General features: G+C 40.2%; 1 protein-coding gene across 5 annotated transcripts in view; it reads left to right on the forward strand.

Moving 5' to 3' along the window:
- Positions 1-12,223: 12,223 nt before the first annotated feature.
- bcas1 (brain enriched myelin associated protein 1) overlaps positions 12,224-22,477 on the forward strand; it is a 129,422-nt gene continuing 119,168 nt past the window's right edge. For 4 of the 5 annotated variants that reach the window (XM_069884596.1, XM_069884597.1, XM_069884598.1 and 1 more), the window contains exon 1: positions 12,226-12,545. The gene's annotated coding sequence lies outside the window, so the exon portion shown is untranslated. Of the gene's footprint in view, positions 12,546-22,477 lie in introns of all 5 variants that reach the window. The other variant, XM_069884600.1, reaches the window with a different exon arrangement.

The following is a 22,477-nucleotide window of genomic DNA, read 5'->3' on the forward strand; positions in this document are numbered from 1 at the left end:
TATGGTGTGTGTGTGTGTGTGTGTGTGTGTGTGTGTGTGTGTGTGTGTGTGTGTGTGTGTATAATGAAATAAAATAAACAATTGAGCGGCCTATCTCAAACAGTTTCAAACATAGCTCCAGTCCACACCTACAGATAACAAAAACCTCAATAATTATATTACATCTGGAAAGGAAGAATTATTTCATGGAATAATGCCAGTAATATTCCATGAAAGTTTTCAATAAATGGTTTCCATGTTTCTTCAAATGTAGTAGTTGTATCTAAAGTACCAATTCTGATTTTTTTTCTAGATTTATGAAAGACATACCATGAGAAAGCCATTGAAATAATGTAGGAGAATCACTTTCCATTTAAGTAAAATGGGTCTTCTAGCTAATAGTGTAGAAAAAGCTATTACTCGATATGCAGAGGTAGGTAAATAACCTACATCTGTAATTTCAAAAAGAGTAGTTAAGGGGTTAGGTTGTAATTGAATAACCAGAATCATTGATAGACTTTTAAAAATCTTACCAATTTAAAAATTTTTTTTAAAAGCACTGGCCCTGACCAAAACACATGAGTCAATGAAGTCACCTCAGTATTGCATCTATCACAAGTAGAACTTGTATTAGGAAAGATGAGAGCTAGTTTATCTTTAGACATATAAGATCTATGAACTATTTTCAGCTGTATTAAAGATGATGTTAGTTGAAGTTCCAATTCCTATCTGTAATGGTTCAATATCTAACATTTATGATATGCTGTTGGGAATGAGAGAGGCTCCCTCAAATAAAATTTAAAAACCATGGGAGCAGGACCTACAGCTTTTAATTCCTGAAGAAACTTGGAATGTAATTTTTAAATTGGTTAATACCTCTTCTTTATGTGCCCGCCATTCCTGCCTACAATTTAAAATAGTCCATCGGGTTCACATGTCCAAAGTCAAACGATCTCATTTTTATGTGGATGTATCTCCTCATTGTGATAAATCCCTCAATGGAGATGCTCATTAATTCATACGCTGGACACACCAGAGTCTTGAGAAATATTGGACTGAGTATTTCAAACTTTCTTTGCACTTTTAAACATTTAATTTTAAACCAAATCCCTTAACTTCTTTATAACATAACATATATAACATAACAATTACAGCACGGAAACAGGCCATTAGGCTCTTCTAGTCTGCACCGAACCAAACACCCCTTTCTAGTCCCACCTCCCTGCACAATGCCCATAACCCTCCATCTTCTTCTCATCCATATACCTGTCCAACCTTTTCTTAAATAATACAATTGACTCCGCCGCCACTATTTCTCCCGGAAGATCATTCCACACGGCTACCACTCTCTGAGTAAAGAAGTTCCCCCTCATGTTACCTCTAAACCTCTGCCCCTTAATTCTTAACTCATGTCCTCTTGTTTTAATCTTTCCTCCTCTTAACGGAAATAGTCTATCCATATCCACTCTGTCTATCCCTTTCATAATCTTAAATACTTCTATCAAATCCCCTCTCAACCTTCTACGCTCCAAAGAATAAAGACCTAATCTGTCCAATATCTCCCTATACTCTAGATGCTTAAACCCAGATAACATTCTGGTAAACCTTCTCTGCACTCTCTCCACTCTGTTTATATCCTTCCTATAATTAGGCGACCAGAACTGCACACAGAACTCCAAATTAGGCCGCACCAACGTCTTCTACAATCTCAACATCACCTCCCAACTCCTATATTCCATGCAATGATTGATAAAGGCCAGCATACTAAAAGCCTTCTTCACCACCCTATTCACGTGAGTTTCTACCTTCAGGGAACGATGTACCGTTACTCCTAAATCTTTCTGCTCTTCTGTATTCCTCAATGCTCTCCCATTTACCACGTATGTCCTATTCTGATTCTTCTTACCAAAATGAAGCACCTCACACTTATCAGCATTAAATTCCATCTGCCATTTTTCAGCCCTCTTTTCTAAGCAGCCCAAATCCCTCTGGAATCCTTGAAAACCTTCTTCATTATCCACTATTCCACCTATCTTAGTATCGTCTGCATATTTACTAATCCAATTTACCACCCCATCATCTAGATCATTAATGTATATAACGAACAACAATGGGCCCAATACAGATCCTTGAGGCACACCACTGGTCACCGGCCTCCAACCTGACAGACAATTATCCACTACCACTCTCTGACCTCTCCCTTTCAGCCAATGTTCAATCCATTTGACTATCTTAAAATTTATACCTAAAGACTGCACCTTCCTAACTAACCTTCCAAGTGGTACCTTATCAAAGGCCTTACTGAAGTCCATATAGACAACATCCACTGCGCTACCCTCATCCACATTCCTAGTCACCTCTTCAAAAAATTCAATCAGATTGGTCAAACATGACCTTCCTCCCACAAATCCATGTTGAGTGCTCCTGATCAGACCCTGTCTATCCTGATGTTTATAAGTACTATCTCTAAGAATTTTCTCCATTAATTTACCTACCACAGACGTCAAACGTACAGGCCGATAGTTGCCAGGCTTCCTCCTTGAACCCTTTTTAAATAACGGAACCACATGCGCAATGCACCAATCCTCCGGCACTATCCCCATATCTAATGACATTTGGAAAATTACCGCCAGAGCCTCTGCTATTTCCTCCTTCACTTCTCTCAATGTCCTGGGGAAGATCCCGTCTGGTCCCGGAGACTTATCCACCTTTATATTCTTCAAAAGCCTTAAAACTACACCTTTTGTAATCTCTATATTCCCCATATTTACCCAATTTGCTTTTTTTATCTCACATCTCCCAATATCCTTCTCCTTAGTGAATACCGAAGAAAAGAAACTGTTCAATATCTCCCCAATTTCTCTAGGCTCCACACACAGTTTTCCGCTCTGATTTTCTAAGGGACCAATTTTGTCTCTAGCTTTCCTCTTACCATTAACATATTTGTAGAACTCTTTTGGATTAGTTTTCACCCTGCTTGCCATAGTTTTCTCGTACCTTCTTTTAGCTTTCCTAATTCCTCTCTTAAGATTCCTCTTACATTCAATGTATCTTTCAAACATCTCCTTAACTCCATGCTTCTTATATCTAATGTACGCCTCCCTTTTTCTTCGAACCAAGTTTCCAATATTCCTTGAAAACCACGGCTCTCTCAAACCTTTTGCCCCTCCTTTTAACCTAACAGGAACATAAAGCTTTTGCACTCTCAAAATCTGATCTTTAAAAGACTTCCATCTCTCTACTACATCCTGCCCATAAAACAAATTGTCCCAATGCACACCCTGCAAGTCCTTTCGCATCTCCTCAAATCTAGCTTTTCCCCAATCAAAAATCTCAATCCTTGGCCCTGATATCTGGTATTGTTGCAGAGAGGGACGTAACATTAATGACATCTGACCTACATGTATTAGCTTTTATTTATCTTATGGCTACGTGGGTGGTGTTGCTCAGATGGCGGGACGTTACTTCACCTAATCATGTTCAATGGTCATGAGAAGATTAGATATTTAATTTCTGACTTGAATGTAAATTTTCAAACACTGTGGGGACCCTTTTTGAATTGCTTTTATAATCTTTGATTTATTATGAAGGTAGAACTGTTGATTAATGAGATAATTTATCTCTCTGATAAGAATTCTGTCTTTCTTTCCTTTTTTTTGGCCAAACAGTTTCTTTCTTGGTAGTGGGTTTAGATTTTGTAATATCAATCCAATATAATCTGTTTGATTAAAATGTGGAGTACCTTGGATGAAATGATATGTGTAATGTGGATAAAACTAGTGGACATGGGTTTAGGAAGAGGGAATATGAGAGTTTGCTACTTCACCTAGGAAGTGGTAAGTACCTGGAATGCACTGCTGGAGTGTGTGGTCGTTGCTGGTGTGCTGACAGCATTTAAGATGTGCCTAGACCAAGTGCTGGGTGATGGATCTAATATAGAAGGGCAATGCACAGGTACCAGCAGACCCTCGCTCCCTCAGCTCCGTACCTCACGCTCCACGATCTGCCATCTTCAAAACTTCATCCTCTGTCGAATCCATGCATTCAACTGTCGATTCTAAGCACACCTGACATCCATCAAGGAAGCTTGCATCCATGGAGACCGATGCCTCAGGGACGCCCCCGCACCTGAGACTCCACTTTGGCCTTGGCGGTTTACAGGACTGAGCTCCTGACACTGGTCTCCAACTTGGACCTGGTGACCTACAGGACCGTGCCTCTGATATGAACTTTCACCCTGAACCCACTGGCCCATAGGACTGGGCTTCACACATGGGTCTCCATTTCGGCCCCGGTGACCTACAGGATTGAGCCTCCAATATGAACTTTCACCTTGAACTCGGTGACCAACAGAACTGAGCTTCAGATGTGGGTTTCCACCTTGGCCCTGCAACTTACAGGACTGATCCTCCATTGAAAACTCCCACCCTGGCTACGGGAGCACATGGGCCTCTCTCTCTCTCCACCCTTTGACTTTCCAATCCTCCCCATCCTCCCTTGGACCCTTCCTAACCTCCACCTCATGATCCACCCTATCCTCCTCCCCTTCCCAACACCCTCCACCCCATTGAACTTCCCCCTAACATCTTCTTGGTGTTCACCATCCCTTCTGACCTTGCCCTTTCAGAAACTGAATGCTCTATCCTCAGTAGAGGCCTCACCATCGTCCCCCTTTTCCCACACCTTAATGAGTTTTGCGCACACCATGATGTTGAACTTTTCTTCCATTGGCTCTGTCTCCACAACCATAATTCCCCACTCCCCACTACAGATCCTTCCTCCTGCTTTAAAATGTTTTCCTCCTCCTAGACATCTTGTTCCAATCTTCTACCTGCTCTGGACCTTTATCTTTCCAACTGCCGCTGTGACATCAACCATCTCAACTTCACTACTCCCCTAACTCATTTCAGTTTCACCCCCTCAGAATACCTGGCCCTCCATTCTGTCCATACCAATCTGAACCTCACCATCAAACCTGCAGACAAGGGTGGTGCTGTTGTGGTCTGGCATACTGTCCTCTATCTGGCCAAAGCCAGACAAATCGCAGACATCTCTTCTTACTTAGCACTTTAACAGGACCCCACCAAAACTCATCAAACCACTGTACCACGCACCATCTCTGAACTCATCACTTCCAGAACCTCCCTGGCACAGCCTGCAACCTTATTGTTTCCCAACCCCGCACTGCACATTTCTACCTCCTACCCAAGATCCACAAACCCAATTGTCCCAACAGATCCGACGTGTCTGCATGCTCCTGCCCTACCGAATTGGTCTCTGCTTACCTTGACTCTGTTTTGTCCCCCCGGTCTAGTCTCTCTCCACCTACATCTGGCACACTTCATACGCCCTCCATTACATCAACAACTTCCAGTTCCCTGAGCTCAATTGCCTCATATTTACCATGGATATCCAATCTTCATTCCCCATAATGAAGGCCCCTGAATTCTTTCTGGATAATATAACCAACCAGTCCCTCTTCACCACCACCACCACCTCCTCCAGTTGGCAGAACTTGTCTTCACCCTCAATAATTTCTCCTTTGACTCATTGTACTTTCTTCAAGTACCCATGGGTACCTGCATGGGCCCCAGCATTGTCTGCTATGTGGAGGAATCCATGCTACAAGTCTACACAGGCAAGGCCTCTCAACTCTTTCTCCGCTATATCGATAACTACTTTTGTCCTGCCTCATGTACCCACAATGAGCTCGATAACTTCATCCTCTTTGCTGTAACTTCCACCTTTCCTCAAATACAATTTGTCAATTACTAGCAACACTCTCTCTTTCCTCGATCACTCTGTCTCCAGCTCAGGAGACAAACTCTTGACACACCTCCTCTATAAACCCACCAGCTCCCACAGTGACCTCAATTGAAGAAGGGCTCAGGCCCAAAATGTCAATATGTCTGAAGGCAAGCTATACTTTCTGAGGTTATGCAGGCTGACCAACTTGTTGGTGGCAATGGGAACTAAAGACTCGGATGTGGCCAGCGATCCTTGACAAAGTTGTATGACAAAAGGACCAATGAAAGTAGCAAGGACAGGCAATCAGAGTGGAATTGCTTTGCGTTATGTAATAAAACAGGGCAAGTCTGAGGAAGATTCAACTCAAGGAATTAAGTTGAGGGGCAGTGTCACCTCAGCGGTGAATTTTAGAAGTAATTAGATGTTAGATCACACAGCGCTTTTCTATGGCTTCATCTATGTGCTTTTGGATGTTTGAATAACACATGAAATATTATTCTTGAGATATATAAACAATTGTATAATACATTTCCCACTGATCCAGTGGCTAAATATAATGTAATATTGCCACATTATGAATTAAGATATAAATCTTTATGTCCACTGCATTATTGCCCAGATTTCAAATTTGTCAGATCAACTCCAATATGTTGAATACGTTTATGAATGATGGTTTAATATATAGTCATAATACAAAAAGCCTGGTGGTGAATAAATGATTGTTAATTTCAAAGCAATTCAGGCTATTGTTCACAAATATGCTTGATTATCATGTTTCTACTTGATTTAACATAGTGTCACTGGCTTTACATAAAAGAGCCTGCCTCGTTTTATTTTGGAAATATTCTGAAACATGGGTGGGTTGGTGTCTGGTACTGCAGCATATCATATCATGGGGTGGATAGATATCAAGAAAGGAAGGCTGGAAAATAGCATTAGTAAACAAACTGGGAAAGTCCAAATAGCACAGGAAGAGAATACATTTACATATTTTTAAAATTATGAGAATCCACATTTTATCCCTGAAATGAAAGAAACGTTTTGTTAAATATAATCATGGTATTTCAAGTATGCTGGTTGAATTAATTAATGGAAAACATCTGTATTCTTGCTATGTAATTCTATAAACAAAATCATTCAATTCATGCTGAAATATTAGTATTCATTCCCTCTACTCTTCCATAGTATTTTAAAACTATAAACAACAAATATAACACTATAAAATTGCATTTACTCAGCATAAAATGAGCATTTCAGTACGAAAATTATAGATCATTGTGTAAAGACCATTCAGTGCCTACTGTGCAATGTTCAACCAGGAAATTATTAAATAAAATTACTTGAATTTAAAAATAAAATGCTGCTTCAGAGTGGGTGTGAAATGAAACTAAAACTTTAGGTGCGGTTGGAAGCAAAATCATGAGCTAGTTTATGTTTGCAGTTTATTGAGCAATATTTTCAAGCTGTCATCCCTGAGAGCTGCACCACAATTCCTGATTCTTTGAATGTAGTCTTACATTCTCAGTGTGCCACATCGAAGATTAAAATCAATTTAAGTTGCATGCACTTTAAAATGTTTTCCTTAACTGGCATGAATGATGGTGAGATTGCTTGTAGGTTTAATTTGCTGAGATGAGGAGTATATACTATTTTGACATTTAACAGTTTCTCGAGCTCCACTTGTTTAAGTCGATTCTCTGTTTCTTTACACCCATTGATAACTAATGAGAAACAAGAAAAATAGGTGCAAATTGTCACGCAAACTTCATAGATGGGTGTAAACCTTGGGATCATTTACAAATGATATTGAATGACTCATTTCTTTTGCTTGGCTTAAATACTTTACTGCCCCTTAATAAGCATATGCATCATTGATTTTTCCTTTCCAGGTACACCACCAAAAGCTTCCAAAATAATTATAAAAATAGGTGAAACAGCTTCAATATTTTTAATGAATTTCAGATAAGCTGATGCATTATTGAAAATATTCTAAAACATTCTTCATCTTCATTACATACTTTTTCAGAGAAATGTCCCCTCACCCATCACTTCCTAGCTTTTTTCCCTTCTGCCCTCCTACCCATAGCCATCGATAGATGACCTCTTGTCTCTGGTCCTGTGATCCTTCCTCTACACCATCCCCACCATTTTATTCAGACACCTGCCTGCTTTTTGCTTGTACCTTGATGAAGGGCTCAGGCCCGAAACTTTGGTTATGCACCTTTACCATGAAGAATGCTGCATGACCTGCTGAGTTTCTTCAGCATTTTTGTGTATTAAACAACTATCACTGTATCTGCAGACTTTCAAGTTTAACTCTAATAACAGCTATCAACTAGTTACTGGCTTGTCAGTCTATTTCAGTGGTTCTCAACCTTTTTTCTTTCCATTCACATATCACTTTAAGTATTCCCTATGCCATCGGTGCTCTGTGATTAGTAAGGGATGGCTTAAGGTGGCATGTGGGTAGAAAGAAAATGTTTGAAAACCACTGTTTTAATCATACCTAATTGACTTGTTATGTGCACGGTTTCATAACTCCAAAGGAAATGGTCCAATGAAAATTTTTCCTCAAGCCAAATATTTCAGTAACAATTGGGTCGAGACCAGTGATTCTCAATCTTCCCTTCCCACTCACATCCCACCTTGAGCAATCCCTAACTAATTACAGAGCACCGATGGCATAGGGATGACTTAAAGTGGTATGGGAGTGGGAAGAAAAAGGTTAAGAACCACTGGTCTATTTGTTCTGATGTTCACACAATACAAGTGCCATATATAAAGAATGGATTGGATTCAGAAATCACTCATTAATTAATCGACTATAACCTTAAAAACATAAGAAAATAAAACAAAAAGAAATAACCATAGGAGTAGACCATCTGGCCCCTATTGCCTGCTCACCAATCTCATCATGTTCAAGACTGACCTTTCAGTTTGGTACCTCTTTTTTTGTACTAAATCCATATCTCCAGACTCCCTAAATGGTGAAGAAGCTTTGACTCCTATTTTGAAAAAAACATAGTAGCTGGGCTTCCACTGACCCCTTGGCTGAAAAAACATCATCTCCTTGAATATCTGTCCTCTGATTGAAATTGTAGCCTCTGAGTCTGGACATCACAGCCAAGAAAAATATCATCCCTTCATCTGTCCTTGTAAATTCAAATGACTGCAAGCTTGGCATGTATCATCTTTTCTTGTGGAATAATAACACCCCTGCCACTTTTCAATTCAGGAATTGACCTACTGAATTTTCATATAACTCTATCTATAGCTTTTCATTCTTCATTTGAGAGGGAGAATCGAACTTAAGGTTACACAAAATATTCAGTATCATAAAGGTTTTATAACCTAGATGTAAATCTTTCAGCCCATTATGGGATTACCCATTACCTGGCAGGGTACTGAAAATCTGTGCCAACCAACTAGGTGGAGTGTTCATGGACATTTTCATCCTCTCATTGCTGCAGTCAAAGTTTCCCACCTGCTTCAAAAGGGCATCAATCATCCCGGTGCCCAGGAGGAGCAGAGTGAGCTGCCTCAATGTCTGTCCCCCAGTATCTCTAACATCTACTGTGATGAGATGCTTTGAGAGGTTGGTCATGGCCAGAATTAACACCTACCTAAGCAAAGGACCCACTGCAATTTGCCTATTGTCACAATCGCTGCACAGTGGATACAATATCACTGGCTCTCTGCTCAGCTCTGGATCACCTGATCCAGCAACTCATATACAAGGCTCATTTTCACAGGCTCAGCTCACCTTCAACACTATTATTCCCTCAGTGCTCGTCAAAAAGCAACAAACCCTGTGTCTCTGCACACACTTCTGCAACTGGATCCTTGACTTCCTCATTGGAGGACCACAGTCAGAATGAATTGGAAACAGCATCTCCTCACTGGCTATCAACACAGGTGCACCTCAAGGATATGTGCTTAACCCACTGCTCTACTCACTATTCAGGCACAATTCCAATGCTGTCTACAAATTTGCCAATGACACCATAGTTGTTGGCAGAATCACAAATGGCAATGAGGAAGCGTACAGGAGGGAGATAGATCAGGTCTTTGAGTGGTGTCACACCAAAAACCTTGCATTTAAAGTTAGCAAAACCAAGGAGATGACTGTGGACTTCAGGAGAAAATCAGGGGAACATGACCCAGTCCTCATTGAGGGCTCAGTAGTGGAGATGGTCAAGAACTTCAAATTCCTGGGTGTCAACATCTTTGAGGATCTGTCCTGGAGCCTTCATGTTGATGCAGTCACAGAGAAGACTCATCAGCGGCTATACTTGGTGAAATGTTTGAGGAGATTCAGTATGTCACCAAAGACTCCTGAAAACTTCTACAGTTGTACAGTGGAGAGCAATCTAGCTGATTGCATCACTGTCTGGTACGATGCTGTCAAAGCTTTCAGAACAAGAAAAAAATCTCGAGACTTGTTAACTTGGTCTGTGACATCACAGGCATCAGACCACTCCATGGAGGACAACTACAAGAGACAGTGTCTTAAGAAAGTAGCCTCTATCCTTAAGGACTCCCATCACCCAAGCTATCCCCTTTTCACTCCTCCCATCGGGAAAAAAGGTACAAGAGCCTCAAGACGACTTCTTAGTGGCACAAGTTCAACTTCTTCCCAATAAATTCTGATTCTGATGCTGCTCCTTGCTGACTAGAACAAGTTACCAAATCTAATTTCACTGACCACTACTTGGTCCCTGACATAAAGGTCATGGTTCTTCAAAGATGCATCCAGTTAGTTTTCAAACACTGTGTCAGATCATGAGTTCCTCGACCTCCTCCTCCACTTCATCACTTTCTGTATAAAGAATCCTATCCTTGCCTCTCTTGTAAGCTTTTAAATCTATGCTCTCTGAGCTTTGACCTCTCGAGTAAGGGAAGTTTATGTCCTTCTTTTCCTATCAGAGCTCCTCATAATTTTACACATCTTAATTATGTCTTTGTCAGCTTCCAAATAAAGCAACTGAAACATCGCATAAGGGTTTGGACCTGAAATGTTGACAATTCTGCTTCATCCCCACTGACGCAGCTTGACCCACTGAGTTCAGGAAGATTGGTGTATTTTTGCTCAACCATGTCCCCTCTTTCCTCAACAATAAAATGTTCCCATCCCTTCCATTCAGAAAGAAAGGGTTGGTTTTATACAGCATTAGCAATCACCCCAAGGTACCCCCAAAGTACTTGACAAGCAGTGGAGAAACATAGAACACTAGAACACTACAGCACAATGCAGGTATGCCCTTTGGCCCTCGATGTTGTGCCAATCTATATATTCCTATCAAAAAATACTAAACACTCACAATCTAATAACCCTCTATTTTTATTTCATTCATGTGCCTAAGAGTCTCTTAAATGCCTCTATTGTTTCAGCCTCCACCACTATCCCACCCCTGGCAAGGCCTTCCAGGCACCCATAACTCTGTGTAAAAAAAAACTTACCCCTGAAGTCTCCACTAAATTTGGCCATGTAGCTACAATTGGAAACAGGAGTTACCAATATGCTCCTACCAACAATATCAATGATAAGATATTGATTATCTGCTTTTGTATAATAGTAGAAGAAATTGCTGGGATAAGATTTTGTAACCTAACCCATCTTTGGAAGAGAGTTGCAGGATTTTTTTTTTTAAAAACATCCCTCTGGGAGCATGAGCAGATTTTGGTTTAATATTTCATTTCAAAGAAGGTATCTAATACCCACAGAAATAGTTATTTAAATGTACAGAACATTCAAAAATTCCCAATATCTATGGCCCCCAGTGCAGCTGACGTTGTACACTTCAAGTCTATTCACCCATTGCCACAACTTAGACAAAAAAAGTACAGGTTTCCAAGTCCATCAATATTCAAATAATTTGGAGATTTAGTGTTTTCTCCTTATTACTTCTGAACACAGTTCAATAGTTGAACTATTCCCATGGAAAACGCGTATTTGTTACAAAATATAGCACGTGTTTGAAGGTTTATTCAACTGAAACAGAATTTTTAGTTCAATGCTCTATTCACAGGAACAGATCAGTGGCCCTATGGTGTCTTTGAGCTTCTAGCCTGGATTGTTATCTCACTCCCACAAAAAAAATTATAATGTCAGCTTTTGTTCCATATTTTCATGGTCCAACACAATACTGTATCATTTCAGTTCATTACGAACAACAAAAGAATTATCTCAGTTCAGTATTTGAACGATGCATGTAATGTTTCTTCCAGAATTTTGAAAGTGTTGCACTGTTAATGTTTTTTTTAACCCATTCCATACACTTTTTTGCCCTGGAGTCACTTACACATTTAGCTATTTTAATATTAATATAAAAATTTTTAAAAATACATATATTTCCATTCAAAAACAAGTAACACAATGTTATAGAAGAAAGATGACTCTACAGAAGGTGAAAGTCCTTAATCAAAGTCATTAATGGTATTTGTCTAATTTTCTTTGATACTTCATGTTTGGTTTCTACTATTTAGAAAAGCAAACGTCTTATTCATTGCAGTAGTAGTGTGGATGGAGCAATGTCGTTGCCCTTATGTGGGTTGGTTAAATGGGGGTTGCCAAAATTCTGCAGCAAATTAACCTGAGGATGAATTCGAGTGCTGGATTCTGGACACGATGTGATCAATGCCGCGGCTGCCAGAGACAGCTCCACCCTTGAGTTCCAAGCGAAGCTGCAGGTAGCAATAAATGTAACCACTTATGGCAAGGAAGCCGAAGCAGTGAAGGAACGACAGCGACCAGCTCTCCTCCCCTTTCTGGTTCCATCGGTTTCGCGCTAAGGACAGCAACAAGATACTGATTACAGGCAAGTCTCACATCTTTCCCGCGCAGACTAAGCCATAGTTTTCTGCTGAAAGATTGGCTGCTGAGAACTTAAAAAGGCTTATTGCAAAATATGAAGCTCTTTCCTCAATGTGGTCGATATTTTAACAAATAATAGATTGAATAATAAGGCAGATTTAAAGAGCCACCGATTGACAAAACAAACCAAAATTAAGGCAAGTTTTATATTCTGCTTTCAAAATGACCACTAACACCAAATCTTACCTGGAGTAGGTTTCTTGAAAGTGTAATTGCACAATGTGATCTTTCTTGACGATTGACAAGTGTAAAAGTGCCTTGTGCAAGTCTTTAGCTGCGTTTTTAAAAAAAAAATGTAGATTGGCCTCTTGTGAATTCTCCCATGAGTTAACTGCTGCATTAAAAGTGGTGAAAAGGTTGCAGAAATATGAAGGCGATTAATATTGCATTATTTGTTATTGTAAAGCTGTGTTATTGAAATGTAATAATGATCACATGCCTGAACGTTATGAACTTGAGAAAGACATGGATTTTCCCTGGAGCAGGGAGGTTGAGGGGTGACATTCTAGATGTATATAAAGTCTTGAGAGGTGCAAATATAGTCAGGGCTAGGTTCCCTGAGTAGAGGGGTGCAGAACTAGAGGGCACAGATCTAAGGTGAGAGGGGAAAGATTTAAAAGAGATCTGAGGTGCACCGGATCACACTTAAGGTGGTATGCGAGTGGAAGGGAAGGTTGAGAATCACTGCTCGAGACCCAGTTGTTACTGAAATATTTTGCTTGAGAAAAATTGTCATTGGCCCATTTCCTTGGGAGTTATGAAACTGTGCACATAATGAGTCAATTAAGTATGAGTAAAACAGTGGTTTTCAAACTCTTTGTTTCCACCCACATCCCACCTTAAGCAATTCCTTACTAATCACAGAGCACTATGGCATAGGGAATACTTAAAGTGGTATGTGAGTGGAAAGCAAAAGGTTGAGAACCACTGGGTGAGTGCAACAGTGTCCTGGGTTTGAATCTGGCGCTGTCTGTATTTGGGTTTCCTCTCAAAGTTCAAAAGGTACCGCACCGGGGTTATAGGTTAATTGGGTGGCACAGGCTTGTCAGCTGAATGGTTAAAAAAAATGATAATGATGAGTTAATTGTCATACACAGACTATAACATGTACCTACGCTGAAATTCTTGCTTGCTGCAGCCAAATGGGTTGTTTGTTTTTAAAAAAAACCCTCCAATACTGTACATTAAATTACCATATGGAAAGAGATAATAAATATAAAAGAAACAAAAAGTAGTGTAGAATAGAAAAATCAAAGGTGAAAGATTACGAGATTCTAGATGGACAATGAGTGTAAGGGAATTCCCATGGTATTTAAAATGAGATCAATGAGGTATAATGTAGTAATAATTACAGAAATGTGGTCACAGGTTGGAAATGATTGTCAATTAAATATCCAGGAGTATCAGGTAATTTAGAAATGGACAAAGGAAGTTGGTCAGTACTCTTAATTAAGGATGAGATCAGGTTGATCGTTTGAGATGACATAAGCTCCAAGGAGCAGAATTTTGGATAAAGAAGAGATTTGAGGGGGGGGGGGAGAGTCACTGGTGGGAGTAGTCTATAGGCCACCAAATATGGTGCACAGGCAATAAACAAGAATAGAAAAGACAATTCTCATGGGGGATTTTAACTTGCACATTGATTGGACAAATCCAGTTGCTGGAGGCAGTCTTGAGGAGGAAATCATAGAATACATCCATGATTGTTGAACAGCGTATAATAAAATTACGAGAGAATTTGCTATTCTAGATCTGGCCCTGTGTGATGCAACAGGTGAAATTAATAATCTCATAGTTATGGATCTTCTTGGAAAGGGTAACCACATGGTTGGGTTTCTCACACAGACGTGGGGAAAAGTCGTAAAATCTAAAATTAGCTTCGTAAGCCTAAACGAGGGAGACTGACAACAGGATGAGGGAAGAGCTGGCTAACGTGTCTGGGACATAGGCTATATGGTGGGACAGTTGAGGAGAAGTGGAGGACTTGCAAAGAGTTTTTTCGTCAGTTCTCAAGAAAAGTATATTCCAGTTATAAACAAGTACGGTAAGGGCAGAGATAGCCAACCTTGGATAACAAAGGAAAGTACTTTCACTGGGAGTGGAGGGAAACTAGAAGAGTGGTTAAATTTTGGACAGCAATGAAATGAAGAAAAGGTTAATTATGTTGGTAAACTAGCATAGGACACAGGTAGGCAAAGACTTTCTAAATGTATACAAATCAGAAGGGGATGGCTAAAGTGAGCATTGGAAGATGAGAAGGCGTATAAATATTGGATAATGCCAAAATAACCAAAGCCTTGAAAAATGCTTTGTGTCAGTCTTCACAGTGGGTAATATGCTAAGGATAATGTGAGGAGAGCAGAGAATCTCAATATAATCGCCAGCACTAAAGACGAAGTTCTAGACAAAAGATTGATCTCTTCAAGGTAAGTGTCCTGGTCTTGAGGGAATGCATCCAAGGATGCTGAAAGAAATGGCGGAAGTTATAGTGTGTTTGTTGCACTCTGAGCAGGTACCAGCCATTGTTTAAAGACAAAAGATTTAAACAAAAGGTAGGTAACTGCATGGTAGGTCGTGTTTAACTAATCTTGTAGAGATTTCTGAGGAGTTTACCAAGAAGGTAGATGAAGGAAAGGCTGTGGATGTTGTCTACATGGACTTCTCTAAAGCCTTTGACAAGGTCCCACATGGGAGATTAGTTCAGAAGGTTAAGACACGAGGTATCCATGGAGAGGTTGTAAACTGGATTTGAAATTAGTTGTGAAGGAGAAAACAGAGTGATATTGGATGGTTGCTCCTCAGACTAGAGGCCTGCGACTAGTTGTGTGTCTCAGGGAACTGTGTTGGGACCATTGTTGTTTGTTGTCTATATCAGTGATCTGAATGATAACGTTGTAAATTGGATCAGCAAGTTTGCTGATGACACAAAGATAGGAGATGTTGTGGACAGTGATGAAGATTTTCAAAGCTTGCAGAGGGATCTGGACCAACTGGGAGAATGGGCCAAAGAGTGGCTGATAGAGTTTAATGCCGACAAGTGTGAGATGATGCATTTTGGAAGGGAAGACCAAGGTAGGACATACACAGTAAATGGTAGGGAACTGAGGAGTTCAGAGGAGCAAATAGATCTGGGAATATGGGTATATTGTTCCTTGAAGGTGGTCTTGCAGGTGGGCAGGGTTGTAAAGAAAGCTTTTTTGCATCTTAGCCTTTAAAATCAAAGTATTGAGTATGGGAGTTGGAATATTTTGTTAAAGCTGTTTAAGACATTGGTGAGGCAGTTCTTCTCTCCTAATTGCAAGAGGATCTGTTCTGGAGCCTCCATGTTGATGCAATCACAAAGAAGGGTCACCACTGGCTATAGTTTGTGAGGTGTCTGAGGAGGTTCGGTATGTCACCAAAGGCTCTCCTAAACCTCTGCAGGTGTACCTTGGAGCGCCTTCTGGCTGGTTGCACCACTGCCTGGTATGGAGGCACCAACTTCAGGACAAAAATGAACTCCAGAGGATTAACTCTGCCTGCGACATCACAGGCACCAGACTTCATTCCATTGAGGACATCTACATGAAGCGGTGTCTTAAAAAGCGGCCTCTATCCTCAAAGTCCCCCACTATCTAGGCCATGCCCTCTTCACTCTGGTACCATTGGGAGGTGGGGGGGGGAAAGGTACAGGAGCCTAAAGACGAACACGCAACATCACAAGGACAGCTTCTTCCCTGCTGCCATCAGATTCCTGAATAATCAATGAACCATGGACACTGCCTGACTTTTCGTGCACTAGTATTGTTTTTTAAAATTTTTTATAGTAACGTCATAAAATGGTTATAATATATATGTTTGTTCTATGAAGCTGCCGCAGATCACCAAATTTCATGACTTGTTCATGACAATAAATCCTGATCCTGATTCTGAAATTAAAACTAGCTGACCTTCCAACATTAGGAACTAAGTAAATAGATAATAAAACCGAATAAACTGAGCATACAAAGTACGAAGTGCATTGTTCTTCAAATATCTGGTTAAGATTTGAGTTAAAGTCTATTGAGATGAGTATCAATGATCAAATGTACAATGTTTTGTGTGGTGCAGAAATTATTAGAATCTGTTTGGTTTTGATGACTAATAATATAATTAGGGCTTGTCAGATTCGTGGAGTTTTTCCATAATGTGAGTGTGAGAAAAAATTAACGTGTATTGTTTGGTAAGCATTCCTTCCTTTTCCATCTGCATGAAAATTCTCAAAATACTCATTTGGTTGGTACTGCATTATGGGCTGAAGGGCCTTTACTCTCCTGTTCTATGTTCTGGGTCAGGTAGATTGAAAAGTTTTCATCAGAAAATCATCAGTTTAAAGTTAAAGAAAACCATAAAAGCTGCAGATACTGGAATTTTGCAGACTCCAAGAATTGTTGAAGGAGCTCAATAGGTTGGATGGCATCTATGGGGAGTAATAGTCATTGTTTCAGGTTGGGACCCTTTCTCAGGGAGAAGATGAAGATAAGCAGGTGAAATATATATTCCAAACAGGAATGAAGCTGGAGCGGGGTCCAGAGGTGATAGGAGGAAGGACAGAAGGTATGAGATACACAAGAAAGAGAGTGGAGGAAGAGAGGGGGAAAATAAGTAAGTATATTGGGTAAAAGAGGAGATGGAAACAGTTGAACCAATTGGAGGTGGGGTGATCTTTCCATTAGGTGCAAGGCTGATGATAGGTGATGCCGACGACTGATATATCTGTGTAGGAATGGTTGGGGAGTTAAAACCATTGTCTCAGGAAGCTCAGGTTTACACCCGTCAACATAGCGTACGTGTTTGGCGAAGCCGTCACCCAATCTGCGTTTGGCCTCACCGATGTAGAAATGGCGACATCGGGTACACTGATTGCAGTGGATAAGGTTGGATGATGTGCATGGGAAGTTCTGCCTCTCTGGAAGGTCCATTTGTGGCCCTGGATGGAGTTGAGGGAGGAGATGTAGGGATACGCTTTGCACTTCCTGCTGTTAAAATGGGAAATGACTACAGGGGTGGAAGTGTGGGTGGGGAGGGAAGAACAGACTTGGGAGTCTTGGAAAGTGTAAAGAAAGTCTTCTCTACATTGATGAGACCACCTGAAGAATGGGTGACCTGATCACGTTGAAAAGTCAACTGTTTCAGACAACTTTTGGACCACAGCATTATACATTACAACTTTGGAACCAGCACTCTTTTACCCAGGGACCAGGCACCTGCACTCATGCTGCTGCAATCTCTCTGAACCCAGGTCTTGTTTTTTTTTAATCTTGGGTCACATTATCACAAACTTTTGCTTTGTAATGTCAGCTCTTTTGTAATTTAATCAGTCTTGTTCTCTGACCTTTTTTCTCTGTCATTAAATTTCCTCCTGTTCGATCCTCAACCATGCTCCACTCTCACTCCCACCCAGAATCCGATTCCCTTACCTCTGCACTTACTAACGTTTTGCATCTTTGAAGAGTGTTAAGACCTTAAGGGAGGCTTAGTTAGAAATTTCAGGGGCTCTGGCAGAAATATTTAAAATGTCCTTTGCGACGGATGAGGTGCCAGAGGATTGCAGGGTAGTTCACATTTTTCCGTTGTTTAAAAAAGGCTCCTAAAGTAACCCTGGAAATTATAGGCTGGTGAGCCCAACATCAGTAATAGGTAAATTATTGGAAAGTCTTCTAAGAGATCAGATATACAATTTTTTGGATAGCCAGAAACTGAATAGGGATAGTCAACATGGCTTTGTGGGTGGTAGGTCATGCTTAACTAATCTTATTGAGTTTTTTGAGGAGGTTACCAGGAAAGTTGATGAAGGAAAGGCTGTGGATGTTGTTGACTGGACTTTAGTAAGGCCTTTGACAAGGTCCTGTATGGGTGTTTAGTCAGGAAGATTCAGACACTAGGTATTCATGGTGAACTGGATTTGACAATGGCTGGATGGGAGAAGCCAGCGAGTGGTGGTGGATGATTGCTTCTCAGACTGGAGGCCTGTGTTTAGTGGTGTGCCTCAAGGATTGGTGTTGGGCCATTGTTGTTTGTCATATGTATGTCAATAATCTGGATGATGACGTGGTAAATTGGATCAGCAAGTTTGCAGATGACACTAAGATTGGAGGCTTTGTGGACAGTGAAGAAGATTTTCAAAGCTTGCAGAGGGATCTGGACCAGCTGGAAAAATGGGCTGAAAAATGGCAGATGGAATTTAATGCAGACAAGTGTGAGGTGTTGCATTTTGGAAGGACAAGCCAAGAAAGAACATATACGGTAAATGGTAGGGCACTAGGAGTGCAGTAGAACTGAAGGATCTGGGAATACAGATACATAATTTTCTGAAAGTGGCATCATAGGTGGATAGGGTTGTAAAGAGAGCTTTTGGAATATTGATTTACATAAATCAAATTACTGAGTATAGGAGTTGGAATGTTATGCCAAAGTTTTCAGACAGTGGTGAGGCCAAATTTGGAGTATTATGTACAATTCTGATTGCCTAACTACAGGAAAGAGTGCAGAGAAGATTTACTAGGATGTTGCTGGGACTTCAGAACTGAGTTACAGGGAAAAGCTAAACTGGTTAGGACTTTATTCCCTGGAGCGTAGAAGAATGAGGGGAGATTTGACAGAGGTATTTAAAATTATGTGGGGATAGAATGAGTAAATGTAGATAGGCTTTTTCCACAGAGGCTAGGGGAGATACCAACCAGAGGACATGATTAAGAGTGAAAGGGGAAAGATTTAGAGGGCACATGAGGGGAAACTACTTCACACAGAGATTGTTGGGAGTGTGGAATGAGCTGCCAGCTGAAGTGGTGAATGCAGGCTCAATTTTAACATTTATGAAAAATTTGGACAGGTACATGGATGGGAGAGATATGGAGGGCTATGGATTGGGTGCAGGTCAGTGGGTCTAGGAAAAGAAAATGGATCAGCACAGACTTGAAGGGCCAAAGGGACCTGTTTCTCTGCTGTAATGCTCTGTGATTCTATTCTGACAGCAATTCCCAAATCTGCCCCTCTGCCACTAAGAACATTAGCAATAGCAGCATGGGAATACCACCCCAGTTGCACTTTGTTCTAATTTAGCAATATATTATCAGTCCTTCATCGTTACTGGCTATAAAATCCTGGAACTCCCTCCCCATGAAAACTATAGAATACTTTGGCTTAAAGGACTACAGTGGTTGAAGAAGGTGACTCAGCACGAGCATTTGCAAATGCAGATGGTTATTAAACATTGGGCTTACTCGATGTTCAGTACCTGAAAATAAATTTTTATAAATACCTTCAGCTGAAGTTAAGCTTGCTTCATTTGGAACATTAATGATCAGGTTTATTTTTAAACAACTCTTTTACATGAGTAGCTTGATCTTTCCACTTCCTTGATCCATCCTGCAAATTATATTCCAGCTAAAATTGACATGATTTAGATGTGGATACTATAATTGAAATGGCACAGATACTCTTCTGGTGAATGTAGGTCTATTAGTGAATAGTTTTTAGAACCTTGTACATCTGCAATTCAACAGACTTTGTTTAGAAAAAAGATCACTAATTATCTAAATTGCAGTTTTGCAAAGTTTTCTCTTCCTATTTTAATCCTGTTTAATTTTTGATAGTTTCTTTTCCCTTTCTTATCCACTTTTTGTTTGCTATCTTTGCTTACATAGTACACCCATTCTTTCTTACTTCCATATCTTTTATCCTCGCATTCCCATTTCTCCTCTTTTTGTTCACAGGCTTGCGCGTTCTTTGTTGTTTTTTTCCCCACTCCTACTCTCCATGCTGAAATCCTCTTTGCCTTTTTATGTTTTAAACAATGGAATTTTTAATGGGGATCTAAATAGGCAGACAATTGCTGATTTTAAAAACTTGAAGATTCATGATGGTGCTATTCACAGCTCCCCATGAAAGTATTTTCCAACCCAAGCCTCCCATGCAATCCTTCATGGAAGGGAAATTCCTAAACTTCCTGAGATTCTTTCCCCTGCTGTTACACCAGTGTTCAACTGTGTTTCAAGCACAGTGACTAAACATCAACATAACTTAGTTTTTACAGCATTCATACTGCAAAATCTTGTCACAGAATCTGTATCAGGTTTGACCTATTTCAATAGAGGTCTGCAAGGGAGAGAAACAATTTATAGCAAGTAATTTTGGTTTAATATATTTTGTGATTATTTTAATAATATCTTTTTCATAGTTTTTGAATATTCATGAACATTCATGACTTCTAAGAACTTTAAAATTTGATTCAGTCCAAAAGCATTTCATGAACAGGGGTTATTCATTGCCATATTATGACACATCCAATTCAAAGGGTCTCATTGATTGGTTTAGAGCAGCTTTGTGGGCAAAATTGCTGTGAGAAGATTCAGACCAGGTTCACGCTCAGGTGGATCAAATGGGCAGTTAGTAGTATCGAAGAGATCATTTTTTTTCAATTTCCTGGCTGTTGCAAGAAGATCATTATTGTAGACTGGGATCAAATTACAGACTAAGTGAATGATTTGGGTTAAAAGGCAAAGTCAAGTTTGCTGGCATCACAGATTAATTGGAAAAGTGAGCTACAAAGATCCTGCAAAGAATCTACAAAGTTAAGTTATAAATCGGTAAAGTAGAAAGTCACAGATGAACTATAATGTGAAAATGTAAATGTATTAATTTTGTAAGGAAGAATCGAGAAGCATTTTTTTAAAAAAATGGTAAATATTGCTTTGTTCTCAACCTTTTTTTTCCCCACTCACCTATCACCTGAAGGTGATAGGTGCTCTGTGGTTAGTAAGGGATAACTTTAGATTGTACGTATGTTGAACGGTTTGGGGGGGGTGGGGAGAGGGAGGTTGAAAACCACAGATATAGACCCTTGGAAAAACTGGTACATGAAATGCAGGAAATTGAGCATTTATTGTACTGGGGATGGAACACTCAGATAAGGACATTAAACAAGAAAATTTGCACATACTGGGGTCAAGTACAAACCCGCAAATGCTGGAGAAACTCAGCAGGTCAAGCAATATCCATCGGAAATAAAAGGGCCTGAGCCCATCGTCATTCCTAACGAACCATAAAACATTGGTTACCTTTTACTTCCTCTGGATGCCACACGTCCTGCTGAATTTCTCCAGCACATTTGTGCATTGCACATAAATAAGCAGTTAGTTAGTTGCAGTTGTACCGGACTTGTTGAGAACATAACATGAGCCGTTGGGCAATCGTGAGCTCAATATTTTAAAGAAGAAACATGATATGGAATGCAGAGTTGAAACATAAAATTGATTCATGGGAGAAAAGGTTATTCATTGAGGAGAAATTAAAAAAGATTGCCCAATATTCACTGGATTTTAGAAGAATGAGATCTCATTGAGAATGTGAGATTCTGAGCAAAATAGAATGAGGCTATATCTAAAGACTCTTAGGATAAGGGATGAGCCATTGAAAGCATGACAAGGGTGGTATGAAATTTTCTCTACTTGTCTGGACGAGTCCAACTCCAATAACACTCAATTCATTGGACATTATCCAAGAGGAAGCAACTTGCTCGATTTGCCCGCTCTCCTCCATCTTTAGTACTGGCTCCACCACTCACCATGGTTTTACTGTGAATCATCCACAAAAGGCCCGGCAGCAATTCCCTGATGACATTTCCCTAATTTCTGTGCATCCAGCACAAAGGCAGAAGCTGCATGGGAATGTCACTGCCTGTAAACGCAGTTCCAAGTGACATGCTACCCTGATTTTGAAACCCAGCATCACCAGGTCAAAATGTTGAAATTTGCCCTCCACAAACTCTTGGGGAGTCCCATCCACATCTGCACAACAGACGTGTGAGAAGAAGAATCATCATGTTATCACAGGCAGACAATAAACACTGGACTTCTT

The sequence above is a fragment of the Narcine bancroftii genome, chromosome 6 (genome assembly GCF_036971445.1).
Source record: "Narcine bancroftii isolate sNarBan1 chromosome 6, sNarBan1.hap1, whole genome shotgun sequence".
In the NCBI taxonomy this organism is placed as follows: Eukaryota; Metazoa; Chordata; class Chondrichthyes; order Torpediniformes; family Narcinidae; genus Narcine; species Narcine bancroftii.